At 37.7% G+C, this 19,046-nt stretch overlaps 1 protein-coding gene across 5 annotated transcripts in view; it reads left to right on the forward strand.

Moving 5' to 3' along the window:
- The first annotated feature begins 16,471 nt into the window (after positions 1-16,471).
- Positions 16,472-19,046, forward strand: part of ZBBX (zinc finger B-box domain containing) — a 122,982-nt gene continuing 120,407 nt past the window's right edge. For 4 of the 5 annotated variants that reach the window (XR_002077633.2, XR_002077635.2, XR_008422521.1 and 1 more), the window contains exons 1-2: positions 16,472-16,554; positions 17,940-18,020. The gene's annotated coding sequence lies outside the window, so the exon portion shown is untranslated. Of the gene's footprint in view, positions 16,555-17,530; positions 17,621-17,939; positions 18,021-19,046 lie in introns of those variants that run through there. The other variant, XR_002077634.2, reaches the window with a different exon arrangement.

A 19,046-nucleotide genomic window follows, 5' to 3' on the forward strand; every position in this document is an offset into this window, starting at 1 on the left:
TTAGTGATATGGATAGAGAAAGGGCTGGAAGACAAGACATCCAGATGTAAACAGCTTTTGATATGTGTAGAAAACTTGCAGTGAAAATATTTTCTGTATTTAAAATTTTTCCATATTTTCATCTATATCTATATATATATATGTAAACTTAACAGTGAAAAAGGTTAGCAAAATACATTTTTTAAAAGTAAGAAACATTTTACAAAGTGCCGACAGGCAGTTTTTGGGGGCTGTCTCCATGATAAAAAGGTTATGCTGCTTAGCTCTTGTATCCTGTTTTTAATTGGTTGTGACTTGTAATCCAATAGTTCAATAAAAACAGAAGTGAGATAATTGCATTTTACTTCCACCTTTTCCACTAACTTGGTTTGCTATTATGGGCAAATAATTTAATATCTCTGCTTCGGTTTTCTTCAGTGAAATGAGGACAACCACATTAGCTTTTTTCTAAACTTTAGCATCAAGAATTAATTGAGGCAATGACTGGAAAGAATCGCTAGTACATGAAGAAAATGTTCATTAATATTCTGCGAGATAATATCGTTATTTCCTTGAGCAGTTTAGTAATACTAGCAACCTAAAACTTTTTTTGTCAACTAAACCTAAATAAGGAATGACAAAAAATAAAAAAGATTTTGGTGAAATCAATAAAAATGAATAAAATAGGTGGAAATGGAGATCTGTTCAACTGAGCATAAAAAAATATTGGATATGCTTCATAAATCAGTTAACCCTAGGTGCTAAAAAATCACATTAGTAGCTTAAATAAGATAGAAGTTAATTTTTTTAAGTTTATTTATTTTGAGAGAGAGAGAGAGAGAGAGAGAGAGAGTGCAAGTCATGGAGTTGGGGAGGGGGGAGAGAGAGAGAGAGAGAATGAGAGTCCCAAGTAGGTTCTGTGCTGCCAGTGCACAGCCTGACATGGGGCTCAAACCCACAAAACCATGAGATCATGAGCAGAGCCAAAACTAAGAGTCAGATGCTTAACCGACTGAGCCACCGAGGCACCCCAGAAGTTAATTTTCATTGTAAGAGTCTGGAAATGGGCATCCAGACTGGTAGGGGCACTATCACTAACATTCCCTTGAGCGATAAGAATTTAGTCATAAAGACACATCCAACTTTTAGAGAGGCTTAGAAATGTAATCCCTAAGTGTTTACTATATTATTAGGGAAAGGGGTTAAAATTTTTTTTATGTTTTGTTGTTTTGTTTTAGGCTAACTAGCATTTGGTTCATTATAATTACACTTAGTTTGGTTTCTGGTAACACTTTGTGAAATCATTGCATCATTGTAAGGAAACTATATCCTACATTTACTCCCTCATGATCTCATCCCATCTGATTGCTTTAAATTATACCAAATGTAATTTATATTTCCAGCTTTGATCCTTGATGGAAATATACCAGAATGGTATAGTGAACATCCACTTGGACACCTAACATCTCAAATTTAACATGTTAAGTCAGTTAATGGACCAACATTCACCCAAAATCCAGAAGTTGGATTTCATTTCTCCCTGTCATGTGAAGTCAATCCCTGACATTTCCATTTTTTTCTTTCTTCAACTGCTAATAGAAACTCTGAGTTTTAGATAGGCACCTGGCATCCCAGCTACAGACTAGTTTTCCAGCTTCCTTTGCAGTCACATATGGTCACATGACTAAGCCCTGTTTTATGGGATAAAGACTGAAGCCACCCATGTAATTTCCAGATCATGCTCATAAAAGAAGTGATGGCAAATGGAAATCTCATACTTGTACACAAACATTTATAGCAGCTTTATCCATAAGAGACAAAAATTAGACAGAATGAAATGTCCATTAAAAGATGAATGTATAAACAAATTGTGGTATATCTATTCCATAGAATAGTTCTCAGCAACAAAAAGGAATAAACTGCTGATACACACCACAACATGAAAAAATTTCAGAAACATTAGGCCGAGTGACAGAAGCTTTACACAAAAAAGTACAAACTGCATGTTTACATTTATACTGAATCCTAGAACAGGAAAAATTATTCCATCCTACTTGCATAGTAGCAAAAAGGTTAATGGTTTTCTGGGAGTATTCACTGCAAAGAGGCAAATAGGAACTGTTTTGAAATGATATGTATTTTCCATATCTTGAGTTTATTGGTAGTTATACAGGCAGATACATTTGTCAAAATTCATTGACCTGTAAACTTAAAATGTGTATAATTTATTGTAGGTACATTATATATGCCCCAATAAAGTTGGGTAAAAGAAAAGATAGCCTTATTTGCAGTAGAAACCAAATGGTAACGATTAAAAATTAATCATGTTGAAAAGAAACAGTTCTCAGAAATAGAAATACAAATGGCCATTAGAAATGCTTAAACTCACTAGGAGTACATGTAAATTGAAGATATGATTTAGACATATCAATTATCGAAAAAACAAAGAGGATTCCCGTTTCTGATCGGGCCTCTAAGAAGCTTTGGAATCACCATTCATTCCTAACAAGTGAAAAGTTGAACAGACTGAAAACTCAGCAATGCTCCTTAGATCTGTAAGAAAAGTATGCTCACCGGGCAAACCACTGCCTCTAAAATGTAGACACCTATAGGCAAATACAGAGAACCACAGTTTGTTGGAACAGAAACTTGGGAACCAGTGCCAGGGTAGAGGAACTTGAACTGTGATTGAGGAATTCCTGGAGGTGCAGTTTAACTCAGAGTTAAAAACTCCAGAGAGATGCACTTATTGGAAGGATGCCACACTTTTGTGAGCTTTGCCTCCTGAAATTCTACCAGGTTCTCACAGAGAATATTGGATGAACATGCCCTCATGCTTCCAGTAGGGGGAGGGGAATTTTTTCCTTCAAATACATCAAAACATTCTGTTCTAAAGAAGGTCTACCCACAGGGGTTGCACCAGGGTGTCTCAGTTAGTTAAGCATCTGACTCTTGATTTCCACTCAGCTCAGGTCTTGGTTTCAGCTCAGGTCATGATCTCATGGCTTGTAAGATTGAGCCCAGCATCAGGCTCTGTGCTGACAGTGTGGAGCCTGCTTGGGATTCTTTCTCTCCCTCTCTTTCTCTGCCCCTCCCCTGCTTGTATGCACATATTCTCTCTCTCTCTCTCTCTCTCTCTCTCTCTCTCTCTCTCAAAATCAATAAATAAATGTGTGTTTTTTTTAAAGAAAGCCTACCTGCAGGAGAAATTGTTTAACCAAAGTCTAACCTGATGGCATTTTATTAAAACCTAACTGATGGGGGTGAAGGGAAATGCCCAACTTTAGCTGGCTTTAGCCATCCTGTCCCCCTTAAATGGGAAGCAAAACAACTGAGAAACATATGAGAAGTCAAAGTCCAGAGGCACAGGCTCAACAAAGGACTGAAACAATTATAGGACTTGATTGTTTCCCCTCCTTCCACACTTTCTACCGCATTACTAAAGGCATTACAGCAATTCCTTTTACCTAGTACACTGTGTCCAGCTGTCAAGAAAAAAGATACTAAAAGGCAAAAACAAAACGAAATAAAACATAGTTCTAAGAGACAAAGCAAGTATCAGAACCAGACTCAGATATGGCAGGCATGTTTTGGCATGATCAGCTTGAGAATTTGAAACAACTATGGTTAATACACTAAAGGCTTTAATGGACAAAGTAGACATCATGCAAGAACAGATGGGCAATGTAAGCAGAGAGATACATATTCTAAGAAAGAACCAAAAAGAAATGCTAGGAATCAGATATACTGTAGCAGAAATGAAGGATGCCTTTGATGGGATTATTACTGGACTGCATATGGCTGTGGAAAGAATCTCTGAGCATGGGGATATCTCAAAAGAAACCTAAAATTGAAAAACAAAGGGGTAAAATCTGAAAAAAAAAAAAAAAAAGAACAGAATTTCCAAGTGCTATGGAGGTGTAAGATACATGTAATGGAAATAACAGAGAAGAGAGAAAGGAACAGAAGAAATATTTGAAGCAAGAGTGACTGAGAATTTCCCCAAATTAATGTTAGATACAAAACTACAGATCTATGAAGCTCAGAGAATACCAAGCAGAGTAAATACAAGTAACTATACCTGGGTATATCATTCTCAAATTATAGAAATCAAAAACAAAGACAAAAAGCTTAAAACAAGGCAGAGGCAGAAACACCTTACCTAGAAAAAAGCAAAGACAGGAATTATATTGATTTCTCCTTAGAAACTGCAAGCTAGAAGAGAGTAGAGTTAAATATTATATTTTAAATGCTTATTTGTTTATTTTGAGAAAGAGAGAAGGGGAGAGGCAGAGAGAGAGTGGGAGAGAGAGAATCCCAAGTGGGCTCCACACTCAGTAGGGAGCCCAACATGGGGCTGTCAGAGACCCCATGACCATAAGATCATGACCTGAGCTGAAATCAAGAGTCAGACACCCAACCAAATGAGCCACCCAAGTGTCTAGATTTAAATATTTACAGTGTTGAGAAAAAAAATCCCACCAACTTAGAATTTTGTATCCTTAAGAATTTACCTACTTGTGCTTAGCACTGTTGTATGTAGTGATGAATCACTAAATTCTACTTCTGCAACTAAGATTACACTGTATGTTAACTAACTGAAATTTAAATAAAACTTTGAAACTAAAAGAGAGAGAGACAGAGAGGGAGAGAGAAGCCTATGGAAAAACTGTATGCTAAAAAAAAAAAGGTGGTTACCCAGAATTATCCTTCAAGAAGGAGAAATAAAGAATTTTACAGGCACACAAAAATTGAGGAATTTGTTTCTAGTAGACTTCCCTTGAAATAAGTGTTAAAAGTTCTTTAGAGGGGAAGAAAATGATATAGGCAAGAAGCAGATCTATATAAAGAAAAGAGCACTGGAGAAAGAACAAGTGACAGTAAAAGAAAAACTTTTATTTTTCCTTTTCTTATTCTAAATTGAGTTAACAGTTAACAGTTTGTTCAAAATGGTAAGAGTTAACTTTGCAAACTTACAGTACGTATATATGCTTATATATGTATAGTATATATGCATATATATATGTGTGTATGTGTGTGCGTGCTTATATATAAATAAAATGAATGACAGCAATGGTACCATGAAAGTGACAGAAGAATTAAGATTATTTTGTTATTATGAGGTACTCACACTCCCCATCAAGTGTTACAGTGTATTTGAAAGTGGACTGGGATGAGTCGTAAATGTATATTACAAGCAGTAGGACAACTACTGAAAACATTAATTTTTTTAATGTTTATTTTTGAGAGAGACAGAGACAGAGCACAAGTAGGGAAGGGCAGAGAGAGAGAGAGAGAGAGAGAGAGAGACAGAATCTGAGGCAGGCTCCAGGCTCTGAGCTGTCAACACAGAGCCCAACATAGGGCTTGAACTCATAAACTGTGAGATCATGACCTGAGCCAAAGTAGGATGCTGAAACAACTGAGTCACTCAGGAGACCCTAAAAAACATTTTTTTAAAAAAGGCATAACTGATATGCTAAGAGAGGAGAGACAATGGAATTCTATAAAATGCTCAATTAAAACTACAAAAAGAAAAAGTGGAAGACAAAAATAAGAACAAAGAACAGAGTAACAAATTTTAAGAAGCACCAGATGTTATAGATATTAACCCAACTATGTTAATATTCACTTTGAATTTCTGTGGTCTAAATGTACCAATTAAAAGACAGAGAATGTCAGAGTGGATTGAAAAACAAAACCTGGGGAGAGAGGAAGATGGTGGCAGCAGAGGAGGACGCTAATCTCTCCTTGTCCCGCTAACACAACTAGATAACTATCAAATCATCCTAAATATCCTAGAAATTGACCTGAAAACTGACAGAACAAACTCCACAACTAAAGGGAGAGAAGAGGCCACACTGAAGAAGGAGCAGGAGACATAACTGGCTTTTTTTAACATATAAAAGAAGGCAGAGAATTAGACAAAATGTGAAGATGGAGGAATTTATCCCAAATGAAAGACCAAGATAAGGCCACTGCCAGAGATCGAAATAAATAGATATGAGTAACATGACTGATGGATTATTTAAAGCAATAACCATAAGGTTACTCACTGGGCTTGAGAAAAGAATAGAAGACATCAGTAAGACCCTTACCATAGTGATAAAAGAGTTAAAAAAGAATCAAAGATGAAGAGTGCAATAAATGAGATTGGAAACAGGCTTGATGCAATGAACAGCAGACTGGAAGAAGCAGAAGAACAAATTAGTGACCTAAGCCTCTTGCTCTGGGAACCCAAGCTGGTGCAGCCACTCTGAAAAACAGGATGGAGCTTCCTTAAAAAATTAAAAATAGAACTACCCCATGACTCAGCAATTGCACTACAGTTACTTACCTGAAGAATATAAAAATACTAACTCAAAGAGATACATTCACCCTGATGTTTTATAGCAGCATTATCTACAATATGCAAGTAATGGAAACAGCCCTAGTGTCCATAGGTAGATGAATGGATAAAGAAATGTGATGTATATCACAATGGAATATTAGTCATCAAAAAATGAAATCTTGCCATTTTCCACAACATGGATGGAACTAGAGAGTATAATGCTAAGTGAAATATGTCAGAGAAAGACGAATACCATATAGTTTCACTCACACGTGGAATTTAAGAAACAAAGCAAATGGGCAAAGGGGAGAAAAAGAGAGAGAGGGAAACCAAGAAATATTCTCAATTATAGAGAACAAACTGATGGCTGCTAGAGGAGAGTTGGGTGGGAGGATAAGTTAAATAGTTGATGGAGATTAAGGAGTCCCATCGCGATGAGCGCCGGTGCCCTATCAAGTGTTACATCACTATATTGTACACCTGAAACTAATATTACATGGTATGTTAACTAACTAGAATTCAAATAAAAACTTAAAACAATTTAAAAAATAAAAAAGAAAGACAAAAGCCAACTATATGGTGAGCTGTGCCAACAGCTCAGAGCCTGGAGCCTGCTTTGAATTCTGTGTCTCCCCTCTCGCTGCCCCCGCCTTTTTGCTTCTCTCTCTCTCTCTCTCTCTCTCTCTCAAAAATGAATAAACATTAGAATTTTTTTAATTAAAAAAATAAATGTAAAGACCCATACAGATTAAAAGTAAATGGATGAAGAAATATGAAACATGCTAACCTACTCAAAATAAAGCAGGAGTATTAAATTCAGACAAAGCTGACTTCAAAGCAAGGAAAGGTATTGGGAATAAGGAGAAGCATTACATAATGATAAAAGGGTCAATTCTCCAAGAAGATGTAACTCTCAGGCATTTATTTGCCTAACAGGGTGACAAATTATGTGAGGGAAATACTGGTAGAACTATAAGCCAAAATATATAAATCCACTATCTGTTAGAGATTTCAACACCCCTCTGTCAGAAATAGATAGATCCAGCAGGCAGAAAATCAATCAGGCCATAATTGAACTTAACACCATCAATCAACTGGATATAAAGGACATCTATTGACTACTTTATCCAACAACAGCAGAATACACATTCTTCTAAAATCACATGGAACATTCACCAAGATAGACCACATTCTAAGCCATAAAACACACATTAACAAATTTGAAAGAATAGAAATCATATAATGTTTGCTCTCAGACCACAGTGTAACTAAACTAAAAATCAATAAAGCATGATCGCTGAAAAATCCCCCAAATAGTTGGAGATTAAACAACACTCTTCAAAATGACACATGGTGAAAATTGAAATCTCAAGAGAAATGAAAAAAATATTTTGAACTATATGAAAAAGAAGACATAACTTATCAATATTTGTGGGATACAACAGTGCTTTTGGGGAAATTTATAACATTGAATGTATACGTTAGAAAAAAAAGAAAGATCTAAAATCAGTCATCTCAGTTTCCACCTTAGGAAACTAGAAAGATCAAATTAAATCTAAGGTAAGCAGAAGAAAAGAAATGATAAGAATTAGAACAGGATTAATGAAATTGAAAATAGGAAAACAGTAGAGAAAAATTAAGAAAATCAGTTGTTGGTTCTTTGAAATAATCAACAAAATCAATAATTCTCAATCCAGGCTACCTAAGGTAAAAAGAGGACACAAATTTCTAACATCAGAAATGAAAGAGGGGAGGATCACTATAGATCTACTGGACATTAAAAGAATAATCAATGAATACAGTGAATACAATGAACAACTCTAGGCCTACAAACGTCATAGCCTAGATGAAATGGACTGATTCCTTGAAAAATACAATGTGTTAAACACACATGAAGAAATAGACTATCTGAATAGGCCTGTATATATTAAATAAATTGAATCAATAATTAATAACCTTCAGAAATGGAAAGTACCAGGCCCAAATGGATTCACTGGTAAATTCCACCAAACATTGAAGGAAAAATTATACCAATCCTGTACAACCTCTTTCAGAAGATAGAAGCAGAGGGAATCCTGATTCATTCTATAAGGCCAGCATCACCTTAATACCAAAACCAGACAAAAACATTGTAAGAAATCTACAGACCAATATCTCATGAGCATAAGTGCAAAAATTTTGTCTTCGTTTCCATAAATTGTGGGATCACCCTTCATTCCTCAGCTTTTTATCTAGTCAATTCCAAGTCCACTAATGAATTTTTCAGTGTGAATACTGGATCCTTTCACTTTCCCTTTAATATTGCTTCTTATGCCCAGGCCTGGCCACTAGTATGTAATTGACTTGACTATAGCAATAACTTCTAAATCAGTCTCCTTTTGCCAGAGTATGACTCCCACTTCTATTCTTCCCCCTTCCCCACTTACCCTAATCCCTTTTCATGTTTCAGTAATGCTGGAAATTTTTAAATTCTTTAAACTTACCATATTTTAACTCACTGTGGGGAAGTTTGCATGTTCTTTTTTCTTTCTACCCAGAATGTTCCCTAATTTCAGCATCCCCCCAGCCCACCCAAACCAGTCTGGAGCTCCTACTCAACCATCTGGGCCAAACCTAGCTAGGACATCACTTGTGTTAAGAAGCCTTTCTTGAGCCTCTACTATTGGGTTAGTGTTCTTCGTCTGTGCTCCCACAGATTCACACAGTTTTAGCAGTTGTTATTCTGAATTCTTCTCTGTGTCTCTCATCTAGACTATTTTTTTTCCCTGTAAAGACAATAAAATTCTGTCTTGTTTATGTTTGTAGCCACTATATATCAAAGGACCTGGTATAGAGTAGATCCTCAGTAAGTATCTGGTGATTGTCCATGGTTTCACATTAGATGTATATGGTTTTCTGAGTTAGTGTGAACATGGGTACATAGATCATGTTAACTCAAAGTGGGCATAAGAATAGTAAATCTAGTTTGTTCTATATGGGAGAGAATTGTGACAGCTCCTTTGGAATGTTTTGAGAGCAACTTCTGCAAAGGTAAGGTGGTTATAAAATGTTTCACGAAATCTGATGAAAAATCTGCCCTTGGGGATGAGAACTGTAGGAGAACAAAGTTGATGAAAGAAAATTACTGTTAGACATCTCATGTCAAACAAACCTTGTAACTCTTGTTTTGTGCCTCCCAGCTTGAGTGCATAAGAGAAAAATGCAAATTTTCCAAATGAAGAACAGCTAACAGTGCATAAATCTCCAGAAGACAGTAGGATACACTTATTAAAACTTGGCAAGGATCAGAAATGAATGACTTTTTCTCTGAAATGCCAGCTTTTTTCTTTTTAAGATTAGCTTTTCCCTAAAGCTACATCAATTATAAATAATTGTCTGCTAGCAAAACGGGCACAGCTAAACTTAAAGCAAATAAACTAAGAAATGAAACTGATTAAAAAATAAACAAGAGATTTTAGCAGTTTTTGAGAGAAAGGCTTCAAAAGAATGCCAAATGGCTTTCCTATCTTTGCATATATAGCAATATTAATTTAAAATTATGAGAGACATGGATTAATATTCTACAGATGTTTAAAAGAATTCTCTGGGAATCTACACTTGGACTTGACTTATAAAGAAAGTTACTTTTTATTGCAATTCTTCTGGCACTCATTTCAGTCAAATTTCTTTCTTCTGAACAACCAAAACCAACTAGTTTAAGTTACAAAGGAGAATTTATTTTAAGGATACAGGGATGTATCCTGAAACCCAAGGGCTAGGATGTAGCTACTCTTTAGGAAAAGGAGAGCCCCCAGAGAATCCCCTCTTCCTGTCTTTTTCCCCCCTTTTGTCTTTCTTTCTTTCTTTCTTTCTTTCTTTCTTTCTTTCTTTCTTTCTTTCTTTCTTTCTTTCTTTCTTTCTTTCTTCCTGTGGTCCAAATGGCCAAATATTGCAACCCTAAGAATTTCTTAGTCTCAGTTTCACACTCTTGCAAGAGTGAATCTGACTGGTCTAGTTTGGACTCCTGTCTGTTAAACCATTGTAAGAGTGGGTTGGGTTGTGCAATAAAACATGGCTGCCACGGGGCACAGATTACTTCCAGGCAAAGAGAAGGGGATGAGTAGGGGATTATTGGTGTGCACCAGTATTGTTTATCAATCCCTGGATGGAAGCAAGAAATATTAACCTCATATTAAATTAGAGGGTGCAGTAAAAAAAAATGAAAGAAAATAATGTTATGCTCAAATAAAGTGTCTTTCCAAGTACCTTATGACATGAGTTCTAGATTTGCTTACTCTGGGACCTATTTACATGAATTGTATGTAAACTCTTCCTTTATCTTTGGTTACCCTCCATGTGCTAATGCCACTCTAATATATATGACCAGCCCAATCACTTTCCCAATATCAGACCTATATTTTATTTTTTTATTAATTCTTATTGCTATCACAGAAGTAAAAACTTCAAAACGGAACTACTTTCTACATCACCTCTTTGGTCCCTACTCTCTGTGAACTGTTCTCTATTCCTTGACAAGCACATGTCTTCAGTCTCCAAGTGCTGTTAGAGTTTACAAAATCTCTTGAATCTGTCTCATTTGGCCTGTCACCTCTGTATTGATTTACTCTACGCTCACTGTTTCTACCTTTGACTAATATAGCCGTATTTTAAAATTGCCCCTTTGTTTCCATCTTCTCCTTTTGCTCTGTCCTCACGCTACCACCAGAATTACCTTTGAAGGATGCTGCTATAAGCATACTAGGATGATTATTTTCTGTTTTAAAAATAATTTTGGGGTTTCCATTGTGAATTGTATAATGTCCGAGATGCTTTTAAATTTGACCACAGCACTTTTTTTTTTTTATCCTTACCTCTCTGCCATATATACTGTGTTTGAACGACCCAGAGATTCTGGCCATGCCACAAACATGTCACGACCCCCTATTTTGTAAATATGATATTTGCTACATTCCATATCAATTGTCATTACATATCAATTTACATATTTACATATTACATTACATTACATTACATTACATTACATATTACATTACAATTTACATATTACATTACATATCAATTTCAGGTCTCTCATTAGATAGTGGGTTGCTCCAGGGTGGAGATGCTGTCTTTGTTCCTCTTTCTATCCATGTTCGGGCAGTGCCTGGGATAGAGCAGGTATTGAATAAAGGCTGACTGAATGAAGCTGTGCCCATCCAACAAGACTGTACATTTATTTTTCAACTGGGAAAGAACTGCACACTGCAGGAAGCAGAAATTTATCCTATGCCCTGATGATTTTCCTCGACTTGTGAAACATCAGTAATAATTGCCTTGTGTTAGGGAAATTTATTTGCTGAAGAGTTCTGTGTCATTGGTGACAGCCAGAAATTACAATGCTGAGAAAAGTTATAAAAGGACAATGTCACCTCCTAACTACACGTTTCTTCTTCCTCCTTTAAGTTGAGCCCTTCAGATGCTCTTAAATATATTTATATCATACTAATTCAGGGTTCTGAGAAATCTTTTTGTAATTTTATGTTGCCTCTAAAGCTCACTGTCCTTGACAATTTGAAAAATCCCATCCATATGTAATAGGATTTATTATATTCAGTGCCTGCCAGGGCTTAAAGGAAGAAGATGCTCCATTTCAAAGTAAGGTTATACTGCAGGACTTGTACAGTGGAGATGGGATAAAACTTGTAGTCCTGAACAGACTACCAACTCCTGCCTAGAAAAGGGTTTGAGGAGCCAAGAAGTAGAGTGAAGGTTGAGAGTACTTTTGGAAAGCTGCTTGTATGCTGTATCCCATCTCTCTTCAAAAGAGAAAGGCCTGGTAATATCAACGTGCAGTTATAGTAGATAAGAACATGTTCCATAAATCTGGAATGTATATGCTCCACAGTTTATTTAATTCACTCCAAAAGAAACCACTAGAATGGTAAAGCTGGTTCAAAAAATTTTGAGAGGCTGGGGTGCCTGGGTGGCTCAGTCCGTTGAGCATCCGACTTTGGCTCAGGTCATGATCTCACGGTTTGTGGGTTTGAGCCCCACATCAGACTCTGTGCTGACAGCTTGCTCAGAGCCTGCAGCCTGCTTCAGATTCTGTGTCTCCTTCTCTCTGTCTGCCCCTCCTCCGCTCATGCTCTGTCTCTGTCTCTCAAAAATAAATAAATGTTTAGAAAAATTTTGAGAGGCTACCTATATATAGACATCGACACCAGATATTGGTAGAGGATTTCTAGGTTAGATTTCGAACTAGTTAATGTACTACAGGGAAATGAAACCACAACCTCTGGAATTATTTTATCTAAAGTAAGGATCTTATCTGCATCTAGATGCACATGATATGAAAGATATAGATGAAAAAACCTACCAATTAATGTGTAACTTTACCCAGGCTTATGAATAGAATAGTAAATGATAAGCACACAAAGGTTTATTTTCCTAGAGAATAAGGTTATCTTTGAGTGGGCTCTTACAGTGGGCATTGAAAGGACATGTAATTATTCCTTTACCTTATTTTCATGTTTTGGACATGTCTGTTAACAGTCCCTTGTCATTTCAGATCTGGTAAGACATGCATCACTGGGGTCCCCGCAAATGGAGATCCAGCAGACCGGTTTTTGACTTCCATCTGTGGAGTCATAAGTTCAACTGTTAAGCTTGCTGGTTGTTGGTATTTGAGCTAAAGAGAGGGGATTGTGTTGGCTGTCCTGTGCACTCACAGGGTGGCGGGGCAAAGTATGCAGGAGGATTTCCTGTAGGTCAGACATGGAACATGCAAAAATGTAAGTGAAAATGGGTCACTTAAAATTCTGTCCAGTAGGATCACTGAGACCCCGCAGGGAGAAGGAAGAATGATCACTTGAGGCCTTGGGGCTCAGTAAGGTGTTAGGAGAAGGCATGACCTGTCTCTAGAGGAATGCAGGTGAGAGGGCCTCCGTCGATGGGGGTGGGATGGTCTCTGGAGAATGGACTACTCGTAACACGTGGCAGGCTCAGTACCAGTCAGGTTAGAACTTTTCTGTTTTAAACCCTTTCCCGTGATTTCAATGTAGGTAATTACTAAGACCCAAGCAAGAATGGATGATGAGGAACAGAGACACAAGCCTTTTGTAACCGTTCTTGACTGCAGGCCTCCCTATATTCAGAAGGCCCAACCACCGCAAAGGGGAAGAACCTTAACACTACATCACATGCAGAGGTTTGAAGATTATATGGAACTGGACATTTTTGTAACTCTTCTAAGAACGTTTCTCACCTGTGAGTGACCAGAAAGTTCCGAAGCCTGCCACGATTTTCCTCCAGACAGCAGGCTACCAAGTACAAAATAAGGTTACTTAATGAGCGGGGCTTGCTTAACGCAGGTGTGTGTGTATGTGTGTGTGTGTGTGTGTGTGTGTTGTGTGAGAGAGAGAGAATATCTTTTTAAACATGACCTTGTAGCTGCCCTTTGAATTCAGTGAGTCTGTGTCCTACCTAGGTTTTATCAATGTGGATAATTTTTATCTTTTTACATCGAATATCCTTAGTTCAGAAAACTTGCGTTCAAATCTTGTCTTCACACGGGTGCAATAGGCATGAATTTGCAAAAACCGTCAGGAATACTGTGCTCCTGATATAGATGTGGTAAACTTTTGCAGAATTGCCGGTGTCAGTTAAATGCACTCTGCTTCAGCAGAGAGGAAATCCTATCTCTAGAGGTGTCATTGTTTTTACATGTTTCATTTCATTTTGTCACTAATCATGGTTCTGAAAGACAAGCTCTTCAGATTTTTCAGTGTACCCTGTAACTTGGCATTAGCTTATTTTTTGGCTCTGCTTTGTTTTGCATAACTGTGCATAAGCTAAGCTATTTCTCTAAATATAAGTAAGCTAATGTCTTTCCAAAGCCTTTGACAAGTACCAGCATATTGTATACATTATTTTTATGAGTTTAATTTTATGATTGCACCAGTAAGTACATTGTAAGAATTCCTTTTTAATTTTTTTTTAATGTTTATTTATTTTTGACAGAGAGAGACAGAGCATGAGCGGGGAAGGGGCAGAGAGAGGGAGACACAGAATCAGAAGCAGGCTCCAGGCTCTGAGCTGTCAGCACAGAGCCTGATGCGGGGCTCGAACTCACGGACCATGAGATCGTGACCTGAGCCGAAGTCAGATGCTCAACCGACTGAGCCACCCAGGCGCCCCAAGAATTCCTTTTTAAAGTAAAAATGTGCTGTACAGAAGTGATCAGAGGTTTTATGCAAAATACCGCTATTGATTGGGTCCAGACTGAAGTTGGTTTGCTCTTCCCTCTGTCTGGAATGTTCCTGGCCCTGATTGTCCCATGTCTTCCTCTCTCCCTGCATTCTGGGACTTCCCTGACCATCTAACCTAAATGTGAAATCTTAATTATTTCTGTTTCTTTATTCTGCTTTGTTTTTTTCAAAGCACTTGACATATATTTGTATGATTTTATATTGTCTTTCTGCCCCTACTAAATTACAAGTTTGATAACAGGGGTGCTATGTTTTCTTCACTGCAGTATTTCCAAGGTGTAGAAGAGTGAACTTTCTTTTTTTTTTTTTTCAATTTTTTTTAACATTTATTTATTTTTGAGACAGAGAGAGACAGAGCATGAACGGGGGAGGGGCAGAGAGAGAGGGAGACACAGAATTGGAAGCAGGCTCCAGGCTCTGAGCCATCAGCCCAGAGCCTGACGTGGGGCTCGAACTCACGGACTGTGAGATTGTGACCTGAGCTGAAGTCGGAAGCTTAACCGACTGAGCCACCCAGGCGCCCCAAGAAGAGTGAACTTTCAATAAATATTTGTTAAATTAATGAATGAATGGACAAATGAATGGATACACACTGAAAATATCTTTCCTGTTAATTTGAAGAGCACGTCTGGAAAACAGTCCTGCATAAGAAAATTCTAGTAATATTATATGTCCATTTGAAAGTTGTCATTGTATTAGATTTAACGAAAGGAGTTGGTGAATTTATGCCATGAACACTTAGATGACAATCACTGTAGCTATACCAGGATCACCATTTTTTTTTAACCATTTATTCAGTGCCAACTGTGGGCCTGGTTTAGTGCTAAAGACTTAATATACATTGTTTCATTTACTCTTCCATACTATACTATGTATGCACTAAGTGTATTATTATTTAATCAATCAAACTGAGTTTTATATCTCACTCAAGGTCACACAACAGGTAAGTTGTGGCAGGACCAGGACTCAAACTCAGGTCTGCCTTAATTTCAAAGTCCAGAATCATAGCCACATCATTGTGTCTTTTTTCTTATCTATGCTAGTTGTCTTATACAACTGAATTTGCCGGGGGAAGATATTAGATGTGTTCTTAAATGTGTATTGGCAGACACATTAATGTGGAAAACAGTGGTGCAAATTTAGTATCTTAACCATAATAGTTGAGATTATTACTCCAGTTACAAGATAGATAACACTGTGGATGAGATAGAAGCTTTTGCACCAACTGACTGCAGAACCAACCACATATCCTACTTGAAGCATATAAAATAGAGATTAAAAAAAAAAAAACAAACTACAGCATATTTAGGAAGCAAAAAATTTCACCACAGGTGACTGGAACAGGAAAGTTTGAGAAGCATGGGTTGATTATCTCTCTCTCCCTCTCTCCCTATATATTAGATTCGCACACAGCATGGGTCATATATTTGGGTATAAAGAAAGCTCTTGAGCCCTAGATTCTAGTATTGGTTTTACCTATTGTGACCTTTGATAATCAGTTGAACAGAGCACATATATGGGAGTTCTAAACTGCTTGGGTTATTCTTCTTGGGTCTGCCATTTTCTAGTTTTGTAATTTTGGGTCGTTATTCAAACTTTCTGTGCCTTAATTTTCTTAGGTATAAGTTGGGCCGTTAAGAGGATGAATTAAATATTACAGATAAAACTCTTAGAAGAGTGCTTGGAATGTGGCAGAAGCCCTTCCAGCAGAAAGCCTTCAAGGCCTGCTGGGTTTCTCAGCCCTGTCCTTTCTGAGAAGGTCCTTTCCCTGTCCCTGCTCTCCTGCACTCTCTTCTCTCTCTCCTCTCTTCTTTCAGCTCCTCTCCCTGCTTCCCACTCGCGTCAGGGCTCCTTTGTGCCCTCTGCTGGTCAATGGCGGCAGGACCAAGTGTTCTGGTTGCTATGGCTACCGAGGCAACGCGGTAACCAAGGAGACCGAGGCGGAAGCTCCGGATAGCTCCAGCAGGCGGTGGTGACGCAGGCGGCTGGGGTCTCCAGGTGGGTCAGCAGGTTGCAGATGACTATGGTGGGCGGGCGGCGGGGCGGAGTGGCGACCGACAGGTCCGCCGGGTGCGGGACGCATGGCGGACCGCGGGAAAGTAGACCGGGTTCCGGGTGGGGCTGGGGCGCCGGCCCTGTAGGTGTTTGCTGAGCGCTGCCGTGTGCCCCACACAGTGCCAGGCCCACGGGCTGCAAGACACGGCCTTGGCCTCAGGATAAAAGTCTTTTTCTATAAACAAAGAACTTTCCAGCCCGTGAGGTGAACCGAGAGTGAACCCCCAGGCAAGAAAACCAGGGCCTTGTCAATTATACCCCCTCTACAACCTGACCTTTTCAAACGCTACCCTTTTTTTTTTTATCCTTTGAAGTCAGGGGTGCCTTATGAGAAATTTGGTTCTGTGGCAATCCAGTAGGACATCCCCTTTTGTAGCTTGCTTTCTGCCTGGGTGGCCACCGGCACCCGCTGTATTATAGAAGTCCATGCTTCCCAAGGTGACGGGTGGCAGATTCCTAAGAAATCTGAAGCTGTGGGAGGTTTTTTTTGGTTTTTTTTTTTTCTTCTGTCCCCAAATCGGCACTAGAGGTGCTCATATATGGGTTCAGTTATGTATTTTTTTTTTGTAGCCTGACTTTTAAAATCCAGAGTTAGCAAGACTCATTAAAAAGAAGTCTTATAAATTTGAAGCTACACAGGATTAAAACTATGCAAACTGTATGCTTATGGAAAATGAAAACAAAAATAAGAACAAAAACCCCACCTTATTTTGTATCACCTTATTTTATAACCTACATATAGGCCTGCCTGACCTCCCATGATATTTCCAGTTGTATTACACATTTATTTGTAGGTAGCTAAGTCTTTTGTCTATTTCTTTCAAAACACTTCGTACTTCCCACAGTTATTTTATTTGCTTTTTAATTTTTTCCTACTCTTTTCACCAGACTACAAGTTCAGTGAGGATTGGTACTATACCTGTTTGGCTCACCTTGTTTCTCAGAGCTTAATCCGATATCTGGCACAGAAGAGGTGTTCCTATATTTGTTGAATGTTCACCAGAGTCTTGTAGGATACATGGAAAAAAGAAAACAAAAAGATTTTGAAGTGGGAAAGAGGGTGTTTGTTTAATTTTTTTTCATAAGATTGTCCAATAAATTCAAAGCAGTAGGAAAAAGCTAAATATTTAAAAGTTAGCATATTATTATTGGCAGTATGTTGTATGTAGGCACTCTTCTAATTGCTGGGGATTCAAAGATCAGTGGCAGGACTGCCCTCAAATATTTGGGATGCTCACGGAAACCACACCTATAAAAGCAAAGCCGAAAAAATAGCACAAGGAAGCATATAATAGCAAATGAGTGTAATACGCATGATGTTCTTACAGAAAGAGAAGTTCACTTTTGATGGAAGAAATCTGCATTGTAGAGGTGGCCTTCCAACCTGGCAATGAATGGAATAAAACTTGGTGAGCAGAAAAGTGGAAAATAAAGCATAATGCTTAGGAAAATTAGAATGCATAATTGAAGCTCTCAAGTACCAAACAGAGCAGATGAGTAATTTTTTTTTTCCTTCTGGGTAAGGGGAAAAGTTTTAGAGAAGAAATTTATAACCTTGTATTACATGGAGGCAATTTGAAACCCAAAAGGTTTTCACCGGTGTTTAAAAACATTACTGTAAAATTTAGAAGGTAATCTGATGCCAAACAGTTCTTTCTCTACATTTCCTTTTAATGACAGGTTAAGAATATGAAAGGGAGAAGAATATGAATGATATGAATTCATCATTTTAAGGATGTAGAACAATTTAGATTTCAAGTCTTAAGAGCTAACAGGACTGGGAATAAAATTGTACATTCTGGCTTTGTCACCAATCTTTCCTTAATTTTCCCATTTCTAAGATATTCAGAAGAGATAATGGTGGATTGTATGAGAATGGGTAGGATAGATAAATATAAAAGAGCTTAGGATTCTGAATTTGATTTATGAATTAAATACTTTCATTGCTATTTGTAATCATATGAAGTTTTCAGTTGATAATAATCGTGTATTGATTTATGTTGTGCCTTTAAAACATTTTTTAAGCTATTGAGGAGTTTCTTTATATTAAATCTGACTCAGAGGCTCCTTATGAAAACCAATGAAGTCAGAGAAGCTGTGGTTTGAAAAAAACCTTGATGTTCCCTCATTCCCTTCTCAGGGTAGTTTCTAACGCTGCCCCTTCTCTGAACCCTGAGCTCTCTGGTGGCCCTTAAGGAGCCCGCTGATTTACAGACCATAAATTAGAGTCCTTTTGTTTGATATCCTGCAAATTGCGTGGGGGTGGAATTCTTATCATTTAATACATGGATAAACATGCTCAGAGACCACTCTAACACAAAGGTCCTCTGAACTTAAACCTAGCATCTTTTAACATTACTTATCATTTTTAGTTGACAACTATTTTAAAAAGATACCTTGCCCCTTGAGAGTGAAAGTAAACTTTCTTAATTGCT

This window comes from Panthera pardus, unplaced genomic scaffold (genome assembly GCF_024362965.1).
Source record: "Panthera pardus isolate Hobbes unplaced genomic scaffold, ASM2436296v1 HiC_scaffold_16, whole genome shotgun sequence".
Classification (NCBI taxonomy): domain Eukaryota; kingdom Metazoa; phylum Chordata; class Mammalia; order Carnivora; family Felidae; genus Panthera; species Panthera pardus.